General features: G+C 43.5%; 1 pseudogene; it reads left to right on the top strand.

Annotated features, from left to right (window-relative positions):
• Positions 1 to 454: 454 nt before the first annotated feature.
• Positions 455 to 5,889, top strand: LOC147456124 (uncharacterized; annotated as a pseudogene).
• Positions 5,890 to 6,930: the final 1,041 nt, after the last annotated feature.

The raw sequence follows: 6,930 nt of genomic DNA on the forward strand, positions 1-6,930 counted from the left end.
CCACATATTACCGCCATATGGATTTTCAAAAATAAAGATGCTCATCTAGTCCATCCAATTTGGATGGCCCAGATGAGAATCTTTATTGTTGACTTGTATAAAGTTATCTGGCCTATGACTGTCTTCTTCAAGCACATAGTTCACATCAACAAATATTGGTCGCTTCTTCTTTATACTCTTCTCTCACAAGGAGATCTATTTATTGTAGAGGCTTTGTATACTCATCTTTGACATTGAAGATTGAGTCAAATCAACCAGTGATTTGGAAGCTGATGTAGTTGATGATTGACTTAAGAATCTTTGTGCATGATCATAGTTCTAGTACTAGGAGCACACTCATAACCTTTAAGATAAGCATTGTATTTGAAACTTTGTAGCATTTCCATTGCCATTTACATTGCAATTTCCATGTTTGTGCTCGCGTCCATTTTACATTCTCAATGATTGTGCATTCTTCTCAATATGACATCTATGATAGGTAGATATAGATAGGCAGATAGATTTAATTATCATTCATGAAGGTCAGATATGACCTATGGCACCAAAAAAAAAAACATTACAAAGCTCCTTCTGAATAATGGAAGATGGGTGGTCTTTTAATTCATGATGAAGAGTGTGTGTATAGCCGGGGTTTTAAAAATACCTCTTTAATGCACGTGCTATAGGTATTTTTGAAAGGTGGACCCCCCCAAGTGTTGGATACATCTCAATTAAGGAGTAAGGGTCTAGCGAGGTGTGATAAAGGGAAGATAAGATAAAATGAACAAAACCTAAGAAGGTGTAGGTGATGAGGGAGCCGGTTTGGGAGTTCAAAACTCTTGGATAATGGCTTTACCTTCTTGATAAACTGACCATTTCCCTATTGAATGTGCTTCTCACATCTTTTGGAGTTCTTCCTTCTCCTATTTGAGTTAGATGGATGTTAGAGCTTCTGCAAACCAAAATTTGGTGTCCTTGAGAAGCTGCAATTGCTCAAGGAGTTTGTAAAGTTGGGGTTGTGGGTAGCTTCAACAAACTCAAAATCGTGCGAATGATTAAATGTGTGTGCAAGGCGGTGTTGGTTGGGAGGACAAGGTTGTGTTGACGCTCTACCTAATCTCACCCCATCTACACCTCCCTCTAAACCCTAATCGCTTCCTAAATCCTAATATTATATGTCTACCCTCGACTTAATCTCTATCTACACTCTCTCTATCCCTCTATCTATCTCTACACTCTATGCATCCTCCATTTCTCTATCTCACCCTTTGTACTCCCTCTATCTACTCTATCCACATCTCTCTCTAAACCCTAATCTCTTCTTAAATCCTAACCTTATCTATCTACCCTCTACTTAATCTCTATCTACACTTTCTACGTATCCTCCCTCTCTACATAAACTTTACGCCATCTCTATCTACTCTATCCACACCTCTCTGATCTCTTCCTAAATCCTAATCTTATCTATTTACTCTATACCTAATCTCTATATCTACCCTTAGACTCTCTACCTTCTAAACATAGAGAGAGTGCTAGATCTAGAAATAAATCTCTACACTCTAGTCCCTCTGCCTATCTCTATACTCTATGTATCCTTTGTTTCTCTACCTACATCCTAACCACTCTCTAATCTCCCTCTACATCCTAACCTATATCCACGCCTCTCTCTCTCTACCTAATCTCTATCTCTACACCTTCTCTACCTAATCTACTTTATCTCTAAATCCTCTCTATCTACTCTATCCACACCTCTCTCTACACCCTAATCTCTTTCTAAATCCTAATCTTATCTATCAAATCTCTATATCTACCCTCTCTCTACTTTCTATCCCCTAATCTCAACTCTCTCTATTTTTATTCTCTACGTGTTCTCCCCCTCTACTTAATCTCTATCTACACTCTCTACGTATCCTTCCTCTCTACCTAGTTTACCTAAATCTCTATCTACTCTATCCACACCTCTCTGATCTCTTCTTAAATCCTAATCTTATCTATTTACTCTAAACCTAATCCCTATATCTACCAAGGGGACTCTCTACATTCTAAACATAGAGAGAGCGCTAAAATAGAGGTAAATCTCTACACTCTCTTTAGTCCCTCTATCTATCTCTACACTCTATGTATCCTGTGGCTTTCTATCTACATCCTAACCCCTCTCTACTCTCCCTCTACATCCTAACCTCTCTCTCTCTCTCTCTCTCTCTCTCTCTCTCTCTCTCTCTACCTAATCTCTATCTCTACACCTTCTCTACCTAATCTACTTAATCTCTAAATCCTATTTATCTACTTATTCACACCTCTATCTATACCCTAATCGTTTTCCAAATACTAACCTTATCTATCTAATCTCTATATCTTCTCTCTACTCGCTCTATCCCCTAATCTCAACTCTCCCTATTTCTATTCTCTACGTATTCTGTCTCTCTACCTAATCTATATAATCTTTACCCCCACTCTATCTAACCTATGTACACCTCTCTACACTCTAATCTCTTTATAAACCATAACTTTATCTATCCACTATCTACCTAATATCTATCTCTACCTTCTTTGTACTCTCTCTCTCTCTCCACATAATCTCTCTCTCTATACCCTTTATCTACTCTCGTTTCCTCTCTACACACTCTGTCTACACCCTCTATCTTTGTTTCTCTCTCTAATCTAACAATCTCTCCCTACTTCCTCTCTATCTCCACTCTCTCTACACCCGCTATTCCTCTTTTCCTCTCTCTAATCTCTCTTCTTCTCTCTCTCATCCAATTTACATTATTTTAACACTTCTCCTCTCTCTAATTGCTCTTCACTCATCTCTTTTCTCCTCCCTCTAATTATAATTTCTCTTCTCTCTCTCTCTCTCTCTCTCTCTCTCTCTTTTCCTCTCTTCCACTCTCTACTTTCACATACACTAAATTGAATATTTCTCTCTCTAATTTTTCTTTAAACTCTTTTTCTAATGTACAATTTATCATACTTTATCACTTTTTTTTCTAATGTTTAAGTTTTTTCTTTTTGTCTCTCTATTTTTATTTCTCTATTTAAACATACACATCTTTCACACATCAATTCACTCTATGTTAACACTAATTTAACACTAAACATACAAGAAGTTTAATGTGTAGGTGTGATGTTCAATTTGATTTTTTCTCTCTCTACTTAAACATCTATTTAACATTAATAACATTAATTAACATTAACCATTAAATTTATGCTAATTCTCTTTCTCCCTCTCCCTAATTACACACCAAGCAAACAAGCAAGTATCTACAAACTAATCACACGCCTACAACAATCAATTAAACAAGCAAAATGAAGTCAATCGAGCAAGCAAGAAGCACCTACACCAAACATGAAAGATGTACAAAATCTTTGAATCTAACTTTTCTAATGTGCGTGTGTTTGTGTTTAAGACGATGGGGAGGGGGGATTTTGTATAAGTTTACCTCTTGTGTTCCTCTAGAAGTTGAGTCTTCTTGAGGTCCTCTAGTGTAAAGCCCTCTTGCGGTCCGTCCTCTCCTCTCCAACGATCGTCAAGTGATGGAACGCTCCACCAAAGATTGATTGTGCACGTGTGTGTACGTGCGTGTGTGTGTGAAGGAGAGAAAGTGTGTGTGTGTGTGTGTGTGTGTGTGTGTGTGAGAGAGAGAGAGAGAGAGAGAGAGAGAGAGAGAGAGAGCTTTGAGAGGGAGAGAAGAAGAGAGAGGGATGTGAGCTTTGGGAGGGAGCGAAGGAGAGAATACGACTGCAAGTGCTATGGCGGTAGGAGTAGAAGAGCAAGGTATGCTGCAAAAAACGCGGCATACCGCGCTCTCTTTTTTTAAAAAATTTTTGAGGTGATATACGCGGTTGTATGCACGATAATATACGTGATAATACGCGCGAAAATATACGTGATAATAATCGCGATAATATATGCGGTAATATTTAATTTACAAAATAAATCCTTCCAGCACCCCTCTCTCTCCTTTGGCCACCCCATTTTGCTCTCTCTCTCTCTCTCTCTCTCTCTCTCTCTCTCTCTCTCTACAAAACGCGATAAAGAGATGCGGTATACGCTTTGCAAGTTCTATAGTGAGAGAAAGAGAGAGAGAGATGGATGCACAATCAAACGACTTGTCATTGCTATAGGAGAGTGGTGGCCACCACTGCCAGCTCTTCCATGCAAGTGACGAAGCCCTTGCTTTTGATGCAGAGGCCTGAGTACTTAGCCTGTCGTTTTGCTGCCTTGGTGATGTCGACCACATAGTATCCTAGTGCGCAATCAAGATTGATTGCCCCATTAAGCTAGTCAGGCAAAAGCTGTAGGAACAGCCTCACAAATGGGTGGAGGGGTGTAGAGAGGTTATTGCCTCATAGGATCAGGATGTGGTTACAGCCTCTCTCCCCCCCTCCCTCTCTCTCTCTCTCTCTCTCTCTCTCTCTCTCTCTCTCTCTCACAGCACGAGCACAACTGCTCTAGCCATTCAAGTCGAATGGAGATGTGCAGTTTCATGTGCTAACATGGCAAGTTCTTTTCATGGTCAGAGCATGGCATGCTGGCCGGTGTAGATCAAGCCTTATCTTTCCCAGCCAACTCGCTTCTTGCTTTGCCTGAGCTTCCCGCCTGTTGCTTTGCCTGAGCTTCCCGCCTGTTTCTCACCTAGCTGGCACGTTTTGCACCTTTGATCCTCCGGCCGAATCTCGTGTTGTGCTCAAGACCTCGAAGCTCACCGCAGACCATTTCCTCCAACCTGTTTGTTGGCTGGCTGGCTGGCCGTGCCCTTTGTTGACTTGGGGCTATCTCTCTCTTTTCGGAGTAAACAAGGAGGCAGAGCTCTACAAAGTGCAATACATTGAGCCACCTCTCAAATCGCCCAGCAGCGTGGCCAATAGCAACCTCGGCGGTAGCCCCAAGTCCCTCCAGAATCAGCACGCCCTATGGCTCCCCCCCCCTTGCAAATGGTTGTTCGGCCATCTCTCCGTCGATGGCGTCTGCCTTTCGCACACCACCTCCAAGCAGATTTTTCGTGTTTCCCACCTTCCCGCTTGACCTTGCAGACCCCACAAAGCTTCTACTTATTAGCTGCATGGACGAACAGAAGGCGCCAATCTACTCTTGCGACCATTGCTCCAAGGCAAGGACGACCAGCACGCCCAATCATCGCCAGCGGCCACTCAATGGGCACTTAGCTTCCACTACAGGAATTCCTTCTGCACAGCTTTAGAGCAACCATCCACCAGCATGCCGCCCAGCCCCTTTCTAGAGATGTTTACAATAACTACCCGCCAATATATAAGCCAGAGCACAACGCATGATTCCACGACCCCTTGCAAGCTGACATTGAATTGGTGGCTTGGTTTCGATTCCAACTGCTTGTTGTGCTTAGTGAGCAGCCATATTAGTGATGGGCCTAACTCCTGTAGCTCGGCCATTGCTAGCATCGCCTGTGGCCAACGTCCGGACTGTGGGCGGCTACATTCTTCTATTCGGAAACTTCGGGCAGGCCGCCCATGGCTCTACCCGCCTCAACCTACTCCTAGAACTCCGATACGGCGGCTCTTCCAAATTTGAAGGTAGCTTGTCCGGCGAGCCATCTCCTGCACACAGAGAGCGAGAGAGAGAGAGAGAGAGAGAGAGAGAGAGAGAGACAGCTGGATGCACAATCACACGCCCTGTCATTGCTTTAGGGGAGTGGTGGCCACCATCGCCAGCTCTTGCATGCAAGTGACGAAGCCCCTGCTTTCGATGCAGAGGCCGGAGTACTAGCCTGCCATTGTGCTGCCCTGGTGATGTCGACCACATACTATCCTAGTTCGCCATCAAGATTGATTGCCCCATTGTGGTAGGTAGCCGAAAGTTGTGGCCACAGCCTCACAGGTGGGTGGAGGGGTGTGGAGAGGTTATTGCCTCGTAGGGTCAGGGTGTGATTACCGCCCCCCTCTCTCTCTCTCTCTCTCTCTCTCTCTCTCTCTCTCTCTCTCTCACACACACACACACACACACACAATAACCTGAACCCATATCCAAGCTAGCTATTGGCCAGACTTACAAAATCCTTTACAAACGAGAAGCCATTGCAAGTGCCACTCAGTATTCTATGATATTTAAGAGCCTAATTAGCTCAAGCCAAAATGTGATTATTGCATCCTATCATCTCCGGATGATCAAATCAGGAGCTTGCACTCATTAGTTAATCCTCTAGCACCTGCATTATGCCCCACTTATATTGAAGCCTTGTGTGTGTGTGTGTGAGAGAGAGAGAGAGAGAGAGAGAGAGAGAGAGAGAGAGCTTTAGCACATAAAGCCGGTCACGAAATCTGGCCTGGTGGGTGTTCAGCCTGCAACTTTGAGCACATAATCACAGCCGCTCAGAGGTTTGCCTTCGGTCACCCAAGAAGACGAGCACATAAGCACAACCATGCATTTTTGTGTTGAACAAGAGGAAAACCCTCGTTGGTTGGCTGGCTGTGAATTCCAGGGCTTGATTTTTCTGGTGGCTAGAGCAGCAACTCTCACAGAAAAGGTGTGAACGGTCAGTGGGTGACTGCAGAGTGGTTGGCTGTGCTTATGTGCTCAGCACAAGAGAGAGAGAGAGAGAGAGAGAGAGAGAGAGAGAGTTTTCGTTAGCAAATTCTCTAGCACCTGCATTATCCCCCACTTCTTATATTGAAACACTTCTTGTGTGTGTGTGTGTGTGTGTGAGAGAGAGAGAGAGAGAGAGAGAGAGAGAGAGAGAGAGAGATTACATTGAAATGATGGAAGTCTGATTTTAAGTGGAATCTCTGCTCATCAAGTGGAATCTCTTTTAAAAATGTCCAAGCAGGTTCGAGGAGGAGGAGCACCCTCTCGCGTGGCTATTTGATAGAGCGCTTTTAGCTGATGAAGAGCCCTGGCCAAGCATGTTCACAGGATTAGCAGCACAAAGGGATACCATCGTGTAGAGAGCGTTTGGATCAGGTCTGAAAAAGGGAGAG

This window comes from Adiantum capillus-veneris, chromosome 6 (assembly GCF_014529385.1).
Source record: "Adiantum capillus-veneris isolate H3 chromosome 6, ASM1452938v2, whole genome shotgun sequence".
Classification (NCBI taxonomy): Eukaryota; Viridiplantae; Streptophyta; class Polypodiopsida; order Polypodiales; family Pteridaceae; genus Adiantum; species Adiantum capillus-veneris.